Source organism: Melanotaenia boesemani, chromosome 21 (genome assembly GCF_017639745.1).
Source record: "Melanotaenia boesemani isolate fMelBoe1 chromosome 21, fMelBoe1.pri, whole genome shotgun sequence".
In the NCBI taxonomy this organism is placed as follows: domain Eukaryota; kingdom Metazoa; phylum Chordata; class Actinopteri; order Atheriniformes; family Melanotaeniidae; genus Melanotaenia; species Melanotaenia boesemani.
Genome location: NC_055702.1, coordinates 28,539,534 through 28,558,104, shown reverse-complemented (window position 1 = coordinate 28,558,104; position 18,571 = coordinate 28,539,534).

Below are 18,571 nucleotides of genomic sequence, written 5' to 3'. Positions count from 1 at the left end.
AACCTCCATCAGAACCAGAACCAGGATAAAAACCTCCATCAGGACCAGAACCAGGATAAAAAACCTCCATCAGAACCAGAACCAGGATAAAAACCTCCATCAGGACCAGAACCAGGAAAAAAAACCTCCATCAGGACCAGAACCAGGATAAAAAACTCCATCAGGACCAGAACCAGGATAAAAACCTCCATCAGAACCAGAACCAGGATAAAAACTTCCATCAGGACCAGAACCAGGATAAAAACCTCCATCAGAACCAGAACCAGGATAAAAACCTCCATCAGGATCAGAACCAGGATCAAAACCTCCATCAGGACCAGAACCAGGATAAAAAACCTCCATCAGAACCAGAACCAGGATAAAAACCTCCATCAGGACCAGAACCAGGAAAAAAAACCTCCATCAGGACCAGAACCAGGATAAAAACCTCCATCAGGACCAGGACCAGGAAAAGAAAAACCTCCATCAGGACCAGAACCAGGAAATAAAACCTCCATCAGAACCAGGACCAGGAAAAGAAAAACCTCCATCAGGACCAGAACCAGGAAGGAAAACCTCCATCAGGACCAGAACCAGGAAGAAAAACCTCCATCAGGACAAGAACCAGGAAGAAAAACCTCCATCAGGACCAGAACCAGGAAAAAAAACCTCCATCAGGACCAGAACCAGGAAGGAAAACCTCCATCAGAACCAGAACCAGGATAAAAACCTCCATCAGAACCAGAACCAGGATAAAAACCTCCATCAGGACCAGAACCAGGATAAAAAACCTCCATCAGAACCAGAACCAGGATAAAAACCTCCATCAGGACCAGAACCAGGAAAAGAAAAACCTCCATCAGGACCAGAACCAGGATAAAAACCTCCATCAGGACCAGGACCAGGAAAAGAAAAACCTCCATCAGGACCAGAACCAGGAAATAAAACCTCCATCAGAACCAGGACCAGGAAAAGAAAAACCTCCATCAGGACCAGAACCAGGAAGGAAAACCTCCATCAGGACCAGAACCAGGAAGAAAAACCTCCATCAGGACAAGAACCAGGAAGAAAAACCTCCATCAGGACCAGAACCAGGAAAAAAACCTCCATCAGGACCAGAACCAGGAAGGAAAACCTCCATCAGAACCAGGACCAGGATAAAAACCTCCATCACAACCAGAACCAGGATAAAAACCTCCATCAGAACCAGGATAAAAACCTCCATCAGGACCAGAACTAGGATAAAAAACCTCCATCAGGACCAGAACCAGGATAAAAACCTCCATCAGAACCAGAACCAGGATAAAAACCTCCATCAGGACCAGAACCAGGATAAAAACCTTCATCAGAACCAGAACCAGGATAAAAACCTCCATCAGGACCAGAACCAGGATAAAAACCTCCATCAGAACCAGAACCGGGATAAAAACCTCCATCACAACCAGAACCAGGATAAAAACCTCCATCAGGACCAGAACCAGGATAAAAACCTCCATCAGAACCAGAACCAGGATAAAAACCTCCATCAGGACCAGAACCAGGATAAAAACCTCCATCACAACCAGAACCAGGATAAAAATCTCCATCAGAACCAGGATATAAACCTCCATCAGAACCAGAACCAGGATAAAAATCTCCATCAGAACCAGAACCAGGATAAAAACCTCCATCAGGACCAGAACCAGGATAAAAACCTCCATCAGAACCAGGATAAAAACCTCCATCAGAACCAGAACCAGGATAAAAATCTCCATCAGAACCAGAACCAGGATAAAAACCTCCATCAGGACCAGAACCAGGATAAAAATCTCCATCAGAACCAGAACCAGGATAAAAACCTCCATCAGGACCAGAACCAGGATAAAAACCGCCATCAGAACCAGGATAAAAACCTCCATCAGGATCAGAACCAGGATAAAAACCTTCATCAGAACCAGAACCAGGGTAAAAACCTCCATCAGAACCAGAACCAGGATAAAAACCTCCATCAGGATCAGAACCAGGATAAAAACCTTCATCAGAACCAGAACCAGGATAAAAACCTCCATCAGAACCAGAACCAGGATAAAAACCTCCATCAGGATCAGAACCAGGATAAAAACCTTCATCAGAACCAGAACCAGGATAAAAACCTCCATCAGAACCAGAACCAGGATAAAAACCTCCATCAGGATCAGAACCAGGATAAAAACCTTCATCAGAACCAGAACCAGGGTAAAAACCTCCATCAGAACCAGAACCAGGATAAAAACCTTCATCAGAACCAGAACCAGGGTAAAAACCTCCATCGGGACCTCCAGCTTGTCTGTGGTCTGATAAGCAGTTTTATAAACACCCAACACATTTTTCATGGTTACTCTGAGGTACCAGGAAAGTACACAAATACTATAAACTATAAAACTATATATACTAACACTGATGCTGCAGACTGGAAATATGTATTTCTTGCTTTACTCAGCTACACTAACAAGTTTTTCAGCATCAACTCTTTCAGGTCCTTCTTACCTCTTCCTCTACCTCCTTTTCATCTTTGAGCTCTTCCTTTCATTCTTACTCTTCTTCTACGTTCTTCCATTTTTATTGAAGACAGGTGAACTCACCTGCTGGCTTTTATGGGACTTTCAATAAAGTACATGTGTGTCTCCACACCTCAACTCTGGAGAGGTGTTTTGTTTCTTGTGTGTAAAGATTGTTAACTGTGTGAAAAAATTCATCTTAGTGTGTAGACTAAATACATGTTTACTCCCTGGCCTTGTTGTCTGTGTAAACTTTAATCATAAATCTCTACCTCGGTTGGCTGTAATGCTGATTTAAAGTGCTTTAGAAATAAAATGATATGTTATGGTACACCTTTTAGATGTTTTTAAGTTTTAAAATATCAGCTGCAAGTTGGGCTTTGACAAGTAGCTTTTCATTCTGGTCACACTCTGATGTTTCCCTCTGCTCCATGTCGTCTCCTCAGCATTGTACTGTTGTCCTGGATCCCTGTAAATTACTACGGCTTCTTATTACAGCACCCACAAATACTGAAGTCTTGTACTTATTTAAAGCTGCTGTGGATAAGAGTTGTGATAGTAAATTAACGCTGACATCTTTATGTCCCGACATCCTATCGCCGACCGTCCAACCCTCGAACCATGCAAATGAACTTTTTTGAACTCTCTGTTTTCCGTACTCTAAAGAGTGGCCTGCTTCCCTCCATTGTTCACTGTCCCCCAGTGGAGACAAATCTCTGCATAGCCAGGGCCATTTTTGTCTGCGTTTGTGACCATTGTGGTGAATTTACAACACAGTGTTTAAAAAGTTTAAAGCAAGTTCACCTTCAGTGGGATCGGCAGGCCTAGACATGGTGGAGAGTAAATCTTTGTAATAGCTGGTGAAGTAATGTTACTGAAGACAGCACTCTGAAACACCACAGACAGTACATAAAGTCATTCAAGACATAAACATATAGAAAGAAACCCAATAATTCAACCATCCCCTCTGAGTGAGCTCCTGGCAACACGAGGGAGGTGAAAGGAGGAAGCACAGGCACAGAAACGACTATGAAAACTTCTGAATGTCTCTGTAACACAACAAAGATAACATGTTTAAAAAGGTTTGTAAAGGCAGATACAGCAGCTAAAATAAGGTGATGAGGGGCACATTCACACCAGCTTTTTTGATTTGAACCCTGGTCCGTTTGCTTCCTTTGGGGAATTTTGAATGAGCAAACGAACTCTGACTCAGCAAACAAACATTGACTCAGCTGAAAACACAATTTGTTCTGCAAAAAGCAATAGATGAACCAGTTTTCTTCTTCGTTGGTTGTCTGGCAGAGAGTAGGCGTTATTTAAAAGGTCTGATTCGCCTGACTATGCAGCCTAAACACAAACTTGGTCTGTAAAAATGTTGCACCCTCCCGAACTGAACCAAGACCCCAACTGAACCAAGTGAAGTCCAGTTTGGTAATGAATGCTATTCCTGTTGAGTGTTTCACTGTATTCAGAACTATCTCCCAGAGGACATCATGAAGGGGTGGTGTTACTCTGCACTCTGCAGGCTTGGCTCGACCACAGCTGCTGATAAACACAATTTCTTACACAGTTTGACTGGTTTTTGATCGCACCACAGACAGAGGGACTAATTACCATCAATCAATCAAGTTTTTCTCTTCTTGTTCACAACTTGTTTATGTTTTAATGATATTTTGCTCATTTTTCAGTGTAGGAATGTTTTGTGCCACACACCAGGCCAACGTCTGCCCACTGTCCACTTCATCAGCTCCAGTTGTTCTACTTCCTGTTAACACTAACCAGCCAATCACAGGGCAGCATGTAGTCATGTAGACGTGGTGAAGACGACCTGCTGAAGTTCAACCTGAGCATCAGAATGAGGAAGAAAGGGCATTTAAGAGACTTTGAATGTGGCATGGTTGTTGGTCTGAGTTTTTACTGGGATTTCCACCCACAACCATCTCCAGGGTTTCCAGAGATGGTCTGAAGAAGAGAAAATATCCAGAGCAGCAGTTGTCTGAACCAGGATGTCTGGTTGATGTCAGAGGTCAGAGGAGAATATGCAGACTGGTTGGAGATGATAGAAAGACAACAGTAAGTCCAATCAGCACTGGTTCCAGGCAAGGTCTGCAGAACAGCATCTCTGAACTGAACACGTCCAGCCATGAAGCAGATGGACTACAGCAGCAGAAGACACACCGGGTGCCTCCTGCCAGCTAAGAACAGGAAACTGAGGCTACAATTCACACACACTCACCAACACTGGACAATAGAAGATGGAGAAACGTTGCTGGTCTGATGAGTCTCCATTTCAGCTCCACATTCAGATGCTCGGCTCAGAATCTGGTGGAAACATCATGAAAACATGGATCCATCCTGCCTTGGATCAACGCTTCAGGCTGCTGCTGGTGTAATGGTGGGGGGAGATTTTCTTGTCCCACTTTGGTCCCCTTAGTACCAACGTGGCCTGGTTTAACCAGCACAGCCTACCTGAGTATTGTTGCTGACCATGTCCATTCCTTTATGACCACAGTGGAGCATCTTCTGATGCTACTTCCAGCAGGATAATGCACCATGTCACAAAGCTCAGATCATCTCCACCTGCTTTCTAGAACATGACGATGAGTTCACTGGACTCCAACGGCCTCCACAGCCACCAGATCTCAGTCCAGTAGAGCAGCTTTGGGATGTGGTGGAACGGGAGATTCTCATCATGGATGCAGCCGATAAACCTGCAGCAACTGTGTGATGCTGTCATGTTAATATGGAGAAAACCTCTGAGGAAGGTTTCCACCACCTGCTTCATCTATCACACCAGGATTAAAAAGGTCCGACCCGGTACTAGAAGGTGGACCTGATAAAGTGCAGGGTTGTCTGCACATGATTTTTGGGCCAGACAGTAGTAAGACGGCAACAACATTAACAACTCCTCATATCCTTTGAGGAAAGCCTCATTTCCTTTCACAGCATTAAGCAAATGTGAGGCGTCATAATCTATGAACAAGTTTCTGTAAAGAACATGTGAGTCGGTGTTAAGTGTGAATATGGTGACTGCCAGGATGTGGGACTAAATTCTTGTGGGCTTTTTTGTCCTTTCAGGTCAATTTTCCCTCTATTTTTGGCCACCATTCTGGTTGCTTTTCCATATATATGATTTTTTTTTTTAGTAAGAAAGTGTTTCTTATAAAGAACTTTGAAGAACTAGTTTTTCTTAAACTTAAAAGGACAAAAAGGGACAAATTTACTTCCCTTTCATATAATTAAAGGACAAAAAAGTCCATTCCCAAAAACTGGGAGAGGAAACACTTTTACATTCTTGTAAGGTACATTTACATCATAGAAACCATATTTACATCTACTAAACTAAAGTACAATGCTGAAAAACTTTTACCAAGGGCAACTTTGCATTTGCATTTCAGAAAAACGTGAAAAACTTTTACAATCTTTGTTGCAAACTTACACGTGCAGCTGCAAAACATTTCTACAAAGCTCTGAATACATTGTTGAAACACTTTTACCAACGACAAAGCAACTTTACATCGATGTGAAACACTTTTACAAGTTCAGGAAACACAATCACAAAGATATGATCCAGCTGGTGTTTCACCAAAATCTGTGACCCACTACAATCTGTCACCAGAGGGGGTGATAGCGTCTTAGAAGACAAGTGAAGTCTTGAAAACACTTTTATTGAAGTCTGAGAACTAGGGCTGGGCGATTAATCGATAAAATCTATAAATCGAATTTTCCATTTCTGGAGATTAATTTTTTTGAAAATCTGGATTTTTTTCCATAGTTAGTTAGCAGCAGACTTAGCCCTCCCTCCACACCAGAACGGTGTTTGTCTGACAGATTTTCAGTAAAGTAACCCGTCACTCACGCCTGGGATTTAGCTGTATGTATAACTGCAGTGAGAAATGCTGCTCTCTACGAGATGCAGAAATCAACTTAACCCACAAACACTAGTTAAGAGACAACCTTCATCAGGGGAATTATTTCTGCAGTGGATCCTGTATGATAAGGATCCAGATGGAAAGAGATCACGGATGCATTGTGTCGCATATTTCAATGTAAGATATGAAGTCGTTTATATGGTGGAAGAGCTAAGACATTGTATGCTTTATTTTTGCTAGCATTCATCTATATAAACAAATGAATGTTTTTAATAAGTTTATTCATGTTTTGTAAAAGAAAAGGAAAAAAAAATCGATTAAAATCGGAAATCGGATTTGGTTATAAAAAATCGGAGATTTTATTTTTAGGCCATATTGCCCAGCCCTACTGAGAACATTATAATGCAGGTACAGTAAAATCACACGTTCTGATAGCAACCTCTGTGATCCTAGTTATGTCAGAGTCATGTTATGTTAGAAAAGTCCAGACTAAACGGGTGACATAGATCAACTTTTCTGTGTGACCAGTGGAAACACAGACCAAGTGATTCTGAGTCAGAAAAATAATAACATGACTACAGCTGTAAACCAGCCTCTTTATAGAGTTTGATAAGCTGCTACTTCACTGTATGTTTTTCAGAGAAAGCCAAAGAAAACCAGGGGCTCCTACCTCTGTTTCAAGAGCATTCTTCTTCTGGGAACAAATTTTATTCAGATATTTATATATCAGTCTGATGATATGTTTAAAGAGGACATCATCTTTGATTGGAAGCTTTTTGGTTTAATGACAAAGATCAGTGTAAGAGAACGATAAGCTGCCATTTTAACTTTGTACTGGAGCACTAAAATATTGTTATTCTGTGGATTCCTTCAAGAGATGTTTCACCCAGCCCTCTGGTAAAATCTATGGAAGATCAGCAGGTGAGACAACCTGCAAAGGCTGCAGTTAATCCAAGTGTTCAGGTGGGTGGGGGAGGAGTTTGCTGGCTTCCACTGACTCCCCCACTATCATGGATATGTGAAACACCAGGAGGGAATGAAGATATGTGTGTGGGTGTCTTGTGTGAATTGGAGATCTCCTCCTCCTGATATGAAACACCGTTCGTCAGGTAACTATTACAAAAACAAATGTTTAGATACTGCTGTCACTGGCCCAACATTAGAGAAGGAAACTCAGTTACTGACTGGACTTTAAACATGAGAACATGTGAGCTAAACGGATGAACTCCAGCTGGTCTGTCTGCAGCATCTTAAAGGCAGGATTCAGAGAGCCAGTCTGCAGGAGAGACTCTGTAAATGCTAAACGGTCTGTATTTATAAAGCGCTTTACTGTACCTGGAATGATACCCAAAGCTCTTTACATCATACATCACATTCACACACACATTCACACACTGATGGCAGAAGCTGCCATGCAAGGTGCTCAACCACAACCTATCAGGACCCACAAACCCATCAGGTGCAATTTGGGGTTCGGTGTCTTGCCCAAGGACATAAACTGGACTTGGCCGAGGATCGAACCCTCAGGGTACAAGATGACCGCTCTACCTTGCTGAACCACACCGCCCCAGTATCTAAGTATATAGTATTCTATAAGGCACATTCATGTCTTTATGATATAAGGTTCTGTGTCTTAAGTAGACCGGACTTCAGAACACATCATATGTTTATATACGTGTCTGCATATATAAAATATATGTGCATATTGCATATGGTCAACTCAGAATTTGAGGAATGTTTCTGGGACACTATATTAAGCACTGACACATGTGGTCAGTTAGGTTTACATATTGACACTGATTGATCCAGCTTTTTCAGCAGTTTTGATGCCTGACTTTTTGTAATAAATCTTTTTCTTATACACTACTTGGTTATGGCGTTCCATGTATTCTTTGCCTGCCAATATCTTGCACCCTGCTGTGAGGTGCTGGATTGTTTCAGGGGCCTCTTTGCACAGTCTGCATCTGGGGTCCTACCTGGTGTGGTGGATCTAGGTTTCGATTGCCCTGGTATTTGCTTGCTCCTGTGCTGCCATGGTTACCGCCTCTGTGCTGTCCTTCAGTCCAGCCCTCTCTAGCCATCAGTAGGACTTGTTCATTTCCACCACCTCAGCTATCTGTTGGTGGTACATCCCATGCAGGGGCTTGTCCTCCCATGATGGTTCCTCCATTTCATTCTACTCCCGGTTCCATTGCCCGAGACATTCACTCAGTGCTTCATCCCTTGGATCCATCTTCATGATGTGTTCATGGAACTTGGATGTTTCGTCTTGGATAGTGGTCCTGATGCTCACTAGTCCTCGGCCTCCCTCTTTGTGCTTAGTGTATAGCCTCTGGACACTGGATTTGTGTTTTAACATCGGTGGTCTGAACCTCCTCCTGTGGCCAGCTTATTATCCCAGCAGGGTATCTGATCTCTGGCATCGCTGTTAATCGCCTGGATCTTGTTCTTGCCATTGAGCTGACTTCTCAGGACTTGCCTTACTCGGTGCAGATATGTGGCTGTGGCAGTTTTACTTGTGGCTTCTTCATCATCTATTCATCACCTATACAGTACATCTGCCATTCTGTCCTCTGGGAGTGCAATGCCCTCTGCATGGATTACCTTCCCTCTCTTTGTTACCATCCGGCCACATTTCTCCAGTCAGAATGACATTCGGATGTTCCTGCAGTAGATCCTGGTGGCGTGGATCAGTGAGTCAATGTCGCACAAATGAGATCTTTTTTAGGTCTAGATTTTATGAAATATTGAACTGATTATTACAACTAAATTAATCATCTGATGTAAAAAAAGTGAATAAAAACTACTAAAACTAGCAGCCAATGATGTATTTTATCAGCAGGTGTTTTGGGTGAAGCTGCTGTAGGACTTTTATCACTGCTGCACAAACACTCACACTTCAATGATAAAAGGAAAAAGCTGTTTTTATCCAGATCATCAGTTTTATCAGAGTTTCTTCATGAATGTTGGCTGTTTAACTTCAGTTGTCACATCTGCTGGTTGTAGGACAGAAATGATCACCATGGAGACGGTTGGTGAGATCATGATAGATGAATTCTGAATTATGTTGTACAACATTTTAATTGTTTGACAGCCCTAATATATCTATATCTATATCTATACATATATATATATATATATGTATATATATATATATATATATAGAGAGAGAGAGAGAGAGAGAGAGAGAGAGGCTGAGTGGAGCACCATCGGAAAAGTCTCCTGGAAGATGTGAATGCAGCCTTCAGAACGATTCCTACAATGACCATCACTGAAACCAATGAGCTGATCTACACCTCAGCAGCAGTGATCCTTGAGGTGCTTGGCTATCAACCAAGAGCAACCATAAAGATACATATCCACCGTGGAAGAGGAGGTTGGAGGCTAAAATCAAGGCAGCTAGGAGAGAAGTGAGCCAACTATCAGAGCTCCAGAAAGGTGCAATGAAAAAACAGGTACCCAGGAGGTACAGCCAGATGCCCATACCTGAAGCACTAGAAACTGCCAAACAACGACTCCAAGCCTTGGTCACCCGCCTAAAGAGGTACACGAGAGAAATTGAAACAAGGCGAATAAACCGGCTGTTCTCAACTCAACCAGCTAAAGTGTACTCTCAGTGGCAGGGTAATAACAACAGAGCAGACCCGCCAAGGCTGGAGACTGAACAACACTGGAAAAGCATATGGGAGAAGGAGGCATTGCACAACAGCGATGCACAGTGGCTGATGGATCTAAGAGCAGACCACAGCAACCTCCCTGAACAAGAACCAGTAACCATCACAGTGGCAGACATTAAACAAATAGTCTCAGGTATTAAAAATTGGACAGCACCAGGGCCTGACATGGTTCACACTAGTGATGCGCGGGTCTGGGTTTTTTCCGACCCGCGGGTCCCGCTCTTTTAAAAAAATTGGACCTCACCAAACCGCCCCGCACCCGACCCGACCCGACCCGACCCGACCCATTAAAACACATGATATTGACGAATGCTTTTATTTAGTCTGAGAAAGGTGCATATGGTCTCCTAAATTGGCACTGGAAACTGGCAACACAAAATGTATTTTCATTTGAACGTTAAGCCTACAAACATAAATAGGCAAATAAAGTGTTTTAAAGCGTTTAAGTGTTATAAAGCACATAACCAATGCTGCTGCTGTTGTCTGCACTGATTACCTCGTTGAACCTGTCCCAAACCTGTGATTTAGCCATTTGACCCTCCTTCTTCTTTTTAAGGACGTAAACTCCCGAACGAATGTTATTCAACACTTCTTCTTCCATCTTTTGTTGCTTGTCTGCTTGGCGCTTTCTGCACCTGCGTAGCCTACTACGCGCCTACGTGGACATTACGTTATAAAACGTGACCTGTGTTTAAATAACTGATAAATATTTTGTCTTACATATTATAGTAACAAAATGTAGACACGTCTTTATTTTCAGTTTGACAAAAAATAAAATTAATAGATAGAACTAGATATTTCAGAATAGTAAACCACACCAACCCGCCCCGCAGTGAAGCGAAAATTCTTTGACCCGCCCCAACCCGAACCGCGGGTAACCCGCGGGACCCATGGGTTAGGGGGCGGCCCGCGCATCACTAGTTCACACCTACTGGTTGAAGAAGCTAACTGCACTCCATGAGCACCTGGCAGCACAAATGACCCAGCTGCTAAAGGATGGGACCCACCCTGAATGGTTAACTGAAGGCCGGACAATCCTGATCCAGAAGAATCCCCTGAAGGGAACAGTTCCATCCAACTGTCTGCCAATAACCTGTCTCACCACTACATGGAAGCTCATGTCAGGCATCATAGCGGCTAAGATAAGTGGGCACATGGATCAATACATGAGCACAGCACAGAAGGGCATTGGTAAAAATACCAGAGGAGCAAAACACCAGCTGCTGGTAGATAGAACAGTCATTCGGGACTGCAGAACCAGGAATACCAATCTGTGCACTGCCTGGATTGATTACAAGAAAGCCTATGACTCAATGCCACACACATGGATCATGGAATGCTTGGAGATGTATAACACCAACAGGACTCTAAGAGCCTTCATGCAAACTCAATGCGGCAGTGGAAGACCACCCTTGAGGCCAACTGCAAGCCAATTGCACAAGTGTCCATCAAATGTGGCATATACCAAGGAGATGCCCTGTCCCCTGTGCTGTTCTGCATAGGACTGAACCTCCTCAGCCAAATAATCACCAAGACTGGCTAAGGATACAGACTCAGGAATGGGTCCACCATCAGTCACCTCCTCTACATGGATGACATCAAGCTGTACGCCAAGAGCGAGCGAGACATTGACTCACTGATCCACACAACCAGGATCTACAGCAATGACATCGGAATGTCATTCGGACTTGAGAAGTGTGGGCGGATGGTGACAAAGAGAGGGAAGGTAGTCCATACAGAAGGGGTCTCACTCCCAGACGGCAGAATAGTAGACATTGAGGACAACTACAAGTACCTTGGAATCCACAAGCAAATGGCAACCTCGAACAGGCCACAAGAAAAGCAGCCACAGCCAAATACCTCCAACGAGTAAGGCAAGTCCTAAGGAGTCAGCTCAATGGCAAGAACAAGGTCCGGGCAATTAACAGCTATGCCCTGCCGGTCATCAGATACCCTGCGGCAATAATAAACTGGCCAAAGGAAGAGATTCAGACTACAGATGTGAAAACACGAAAGCTCCTGACCATGCATGGAGGGTTCCACTCCAAATCCAGCACCCTGTGACTGTACACTAAGCACAAGGAAGGAGGCAGAGGACTAGTGAGGGTCAGAACCACTATCCAGGATGAAACATCCAACATCCTTGAATACATCAGGAAGATGGCCTCAATGGACAAAGTGCTTGGTGAATGTCTCAGGCAGTGGAAAACAGATCATGTGGTGATGGAGGACCACACCTTGGATTAACACGTCCCTTTGGTCACATTATTTTCAGTCTTTTCTAGGGGTACCACCATTTTTGTCCAGGCCAGTTTCATGAGTTTATTTATTTTTTTAATAATTCTGTTGAAGCATGGTTGAAAAGCAATGTCTGACTTTCATTGGTTAAATTTAATAGAATTTTTATTTATTATTACTTTTGTCAGATTCAAGTTATTTCTGTGATCATTGTGAGTTTTTCTTTCATTAACCGAAGGGTACCAACACAAGAAAAAATATTGTTATTGAAACAGAGAACAGAAACCATTTCCATGTTTCCACTTTTTCTGGTGGAGCAGCTGATAAACTGCTGGAAGTGTGGCAGTGAGGGAGAGATGGGGAAATCAACCAGAGGTAAATGTGTTAGACTGATACATCTATGTAGGCAGAGGTATAGGTGTACCTGGTATAAAAGCTGTTATAGGGGGTCATGTCACACACTAAGCCTATTTTTTTGGGTCTCTGTAATGTCTCATACATTTGCCGGATCCTTTGACCGTCCTATAACCTCCTATTTAGGATGTGAGGTGTGTTCATCTGTGCTTTGTGTGTGTGTTTTGTGTAAAGTTGAGTAAGTGGTAAAGCTTGAAGCATTTACTCTTTGAACTGGGGGTGGGCTTGATGTGGGTGATGCTACGTCCCTGACTGGAGACATCTGTGAGTCTGTGTCAGCCCGTCAGTGTTTATGAGGCAGAGCGTGGTATTTGAATGTAAATGTCAGTGAGGAGACGTTAACGACGCCACAGGATGAGGGGTGTTGGTGCCTTTTATTTCCTTTTTATTGTCTTTTAGATGTTTGTTTGCTCCTGGACTCATGAAAGTGAGGAATCCTTGTAAAAGTTCAGTGAAGTGACCTTTGTGACTTCCTCACCTGAACCATCTTGACCTCCAACTCCTCTCCAGCTTTTCTTTAGGTCTAAATCAGACATCAATCACTTTCTTATGCTAACATTTTAACTCTAAAAACTATTACATTTATTTATTTAGGTGGATGTGGAGTGGTAAATCTCACCTGTTGATTTTCGCCAAATATATCAAAGTTAAAATTTTCTAAATCTATCTACGATCATTAAATTTATGGTCCGGCATCCCTGGCTCAGCTCTAAATGAGGAGAGGTCTTACCTCTTGGACAGAAGCTGCTGTCTCTCTATCTGCTTCCACCAAGCTCTTTAGGAAACGATCTTCCTTTTCATCTTCACACAGACGACTGTCAGATGTATTGACCATTAAAGTGCATGGGCACATGCAGCCTCCTCATCTTGCTTAGTGGCAACAAAAGTTGGATAGGACTAAAGATGGTTTAATGTTTTAATGAGAGTAAGAAAGAGAAAGTATATAAAAAGTATTTGATTAAAAAATTGGGTGTTAAAATTTATGTTTGTTTAAAACTCAGCAGTCACATCCTGATTTTTCCAGCTGCAACAAGGGAAACAAATCAGCCGAACATTTTCATCAGCCTGTGGAAACATGAATGGATCACTGCAGAAAGAACTACTGCAAATAGCCTCCTGAAGATGAAATATTTCATTCATCCCTGGACCGCACCACACATTCAGTGTTTACTAAATCACTTCACTGGTCAGGACTGAACTTGGAACAAACCTTTGTGATGCTCAGCAGAAAGCCAGTCAGTGTTTTCATGTACAACTTTCAATTTGAGACCGATGCTCCTTCTTTGGTAAATCAGCATTGAGTTGATCCACCACTGATACGCCTCAAAATAAGACAGGGGGGAAATGGTAGTCTAAACTGGCTGGTCTGGCTGTGAGTTACACTGGCCCTCTGTCACAGACAAGGCAGCAGGAGTCGAGGAGGTGGGACCAGAATACAGACTAACAAACATGGAGGGGAAAACGTTTGTTGGTGGAAAGAGGGTTTGCCAGAACGCATTAGGCATGGATCTTTAGAGCGAAGTGATGATTTTGCATGCATTTGTTTTAGGCTGCAATCTGCAAAGTGCAATATCGGAGGTCTGTTAACAAATAAGGATGATGCAGTATGAAGGCGGTGGACCGGGATGGAGCAGCTGAACAGGGTCATCATACAGGCAGAAGTTACTTGAGTAATTATTTTAAATGTGTGATTATTTACAGAACTGAAATAAAGGCCACACATCAACATTATTTATCAAGTTGGAACATTTTCTGAGTTCATCTGTAAACCCATGTGATTGGTTTGTTGCCCCCATGTGGTTAAACAGGGTGTTCTCACAGAAAAAGCTGTTGAATCTGAGCAGGTCATCTGTTAATCCGGGGATCTGTTAAACTGTGCTGCCTTGTCAAAACGTGCTACTGCAGGCTGAATTTATAGGTTTATCTGTCGATCTCTGCTACCCTGTCAGAACAGAATACCGTGCGTATTTTACATACAATTCAGTTTCGTGCAATCAAAAATAGTAAGTTATTTAAAAAATCATTAATTCACATATTTGTGGAATAATGATTTTTAAACTAACTGAAGGTACCCTTTAGGTACAATCTTAAGAAATAACGTTTGATTGTTAAAATGAAACTTCAAATAAATTAATGAAGGTTTAATGCAGGGCTACTCAATTCGGTCCTACGAGGGCCGCAATCCAGCAGGTTTTCCATGTATTCCTGTACCAACACACCTGAGTCAAATTAATGCGTCATTGTGTAGAACCTGATTGGCTGTTAGAGCCACCTAATTCGACTCAGGTGTGTTGGTGCAGGGATACATGGAAAACCTGCTGGATTGCGGCCCTTGTAGGACCGAATTGAGTAGCCCTGGTTTAATGGCTCGACAGTTATAAAGGATCCTATAAAAGTATGCACATTATTAATGCAGGGACCATGTCTCAACAAGTGTCCCTACCAAACTATGCTACTTTATATTGTATATAAATGCAGGCAGGACATGTTGACAGCATAAATTAGGCCATCAAAGTATCCTACCTTATATATTAATGCAGGTAGGATGATTCCACAGTGGACGGTTTAAGTGACCCCATCACAGTATGCTATACTTTATATGGCATATTATGCCGGTGGAATGATTCCCCAGTATAAATTACCCTATGAATGTTACCTTATTTATGCAGGTAGGACAAATCCACAGTGTAGATTAGTGAATGTAGATATTCACATATCATATAATAATCAAACACTGAAAATAGATAAAAGATTTTATAATTTACTACTTCTATGAACATGCATATTAAAAATGCATACAGCTCCTTTGCCCTGCCACCTTTAGGAAGATCAGACCATAACCTAGTTCTTCTCTCCTCCTCCTACAAGCCCATCGTTCAGCAACAACCAGTCATTAGAAAGGCTATTAGAACCTGGTCTAATGAAGCTGAAGATGCTCTGAGAGGATGCTTCGAGGCTACAGACTGGAACGTCCTATGTGAACCTCATGGAGATGACATCAATGCCTTGACTGAGTGTGTGACAGATTATATTAACTTCTGTGTGGACAGCACCGTTCCAACAAGAACAGTGAGGTGCTTCCCCAATAACAAACCCTGGATCACCAGTGACCTGAAAAAGCTGCTGAACATCAAAAAGAAAGCTTTTAGGGATGGAGACAGGGAGTTATTGAAGTCCACACAAAAACAACTTAAAACACAAATGAAGAAGTGCAAGGAGGACTACAGGAAGAAGTTGGAAAGTAAGCTTCAGAAAAACAATGTGAGGGATGTGTGGTCAGGAATGAAGAAGATCACTGGCTTCGGGATAAAGGAGGATCAGACTGATGGAGGTCTGGACAGAGCGAATGAACTGAACATGTTCTTCAATAGGTTTAGCTCACCTCCTGCTTCAACCCCAACTAGCCACACACCCTCCATGAGCCCACAGCTTTCCTGTCACACCTCCACTCTGTCACCCTGCAGCTCAGTCAAGGACCTGGACACAACCTCATCTCCCTCCACATCAGGACTTCCTGAAACCTCCTCTGCCTCCACCTCCACTCTGTCTGTCTCCTGTAACCAAGTCATGCAACAACTGGTGAAACTGAACCAGAACAAGGCTGCAGGTCCAGATGGTGTCAGTCCCAGAGTTCTCAAGACCTGCTCAAAACAGCTATGTCCGATTCTCCAGCACCTGTTCAACACCAGCCTGAGCCAGAAAAGAATCCCGGTGCTGTGGAAAACATCCTGCCTTGTTCCAGTGCCTAAAAAACCACAACCAGCTGAACCAAAAGACTACAGACCAGTCGCCCTGACATCTCACGTCATGAAAGTCCTGGAGAGACTCTTACTGGCTCACCTCAGCAAGCAGGTGAACACCTTTCAGGACCCATTACAGTTTGCATACCGTAATGGGCTTGGGGTTGAAGATGCCATCATATACCTGCTTCAGAGAGCCCACTCTCATCTGGACCAGTCAGGCAGCACTTTGAGGGTCATGTTCTTTGATTTCTCAAGTGCTTTTAATACGATTCAGCCTGCTCTGCTGTGTGAGAAGCTGCAGAAATTCCAGGTGGATCCCTCCACAACCACCTGGATTTACGACTACCTCACAAACAGACCACAGTTTGTGAGACTGAAAGGTGTGTGTCTGAGATGGTGGTCAGCTGCACTGGAACACCACAAGGGACTGTACTTTCACCATTTCTATTCACGCTGTACACCTCAGACTTCCAGTACAACTCTGAGTTCTGTCATCTGCAGAAATACTCTGATGACTCAGCAGTTGTTGGGTGTATCAGTGATGGACAAGAAGCAGAGTACAGAGAACTGGTCGGGTCAGTTTGTGAAATGGTGCGGTGACAATAATCTCATCTTGAATACCAAGAAAACAAAGGAGATGATTGTTGACTTCAGGAGGAACAAGAACACACATAGAAGTGTTTTCCATCATGGGAGAGGAGGTGGAGGTGGTGGAGGAATACAAGTACCTTGGAGTTCAGCTGGACAACAGACTTGAGTGGAAAAGCAACACTGAGTACATTTACAAGAAAAGGTCAGAGCAGACTCTACTTCTTAAGGAAGCTGAGATCTTTTAACGTCTGCACCAAATGTTGCAAATGTTCTACAGGTCTGTTGTTGAAAGTGCCAATCAGCTTTGCAGCAATCTGCTGGGGCAGCGGCATCAGAACCAGAGACTTGAAAAGAATTAACAAACTGATCAAGAAAGCCGGTCTGTGCTTGGAGTAACTCTGGAGCAGCTGGAGTTGATCATCAAAAAAAGAATTCTGTACAAGCTGATGAAGATAATGGAAGATCCTTCACACCCCCTACACAACGCCGTGACGAAACAACAGAGTGTGTTCAGTGGGAGGCTTGTTCAAGTCCGATGCAAGACAGAGAGATACAGAAGATCCTTCCTTCCAGCAGCTATCAGGCTGAAGAACAAAGCCCTTAATTAATTAATGTGATTTGTTTTACTAAAAAAATACTACTACTACAATATTGAATTTCCCTTTGGGATTAATAAAGTATTTTTCATTCATTCATTCTTCATATAAATAAAGAAAAATTACGTTTATACAAAAGTCTCACAACAGGGCACAGCTGCAACACCTCGACAGTATAAATTGACCCATCAAAGTAGCTTACCTAATATATTATGAAGGTTGGAGGATCGGACAGTGTAAATTACCCCATAAAACTGTGCTACCGTATACTGTAGTGTATATTTGTGTCAGGTAGGATACCACGGCGATGTAAATTACCCATCCAAGTATGAAGGTCAAAGGCTTCAACCGAATAAATTAATGAAAGTTTCCATTATCAGGCTTTTATAATGATGAAAACTCAGAATACTTTAAATATAGGTCTGCAATGTGTTCATGGGCAGAAAGGATAATTAGCACGTCTCGATGGGTGGGATGAAATGTTAGAACACTGGCTGATACCCCAGCTGATCATCCGGTTTAAATGCAGATAAAACTCTGCCCACCTGGCTCACTGCTTCCTCGCCCGGTGTAAATGATGAGGACCCACTGATTAAAAAAAAAAAAAAAACACAGTGAACTGGCAAGGAAAACCTGGAGCATAATTACTGAGGACTAACTACAAACAATAAGCAAGTGTGACAACTAGAAGCACTCAGAGAGCGCAGGACCTCCGTCACTCGCCTGGGGACAAAACCCCAAAACAGCCCACCCAGTTACCAACCCCCTGCCAACACTCTTATGTATATTTCAAGCTAATATCAGTATCTGTTTCCATCATCAGGATAGATGTCTGGCTTTGTTTAGAACCCTTATTTTCTCTAATGGCAGCAGTCTGGGTTAGCTGTCTGTGTATTTAACATCTATCTTGATTTCATCATGAAACATATTTGACTTCTTCTGCAG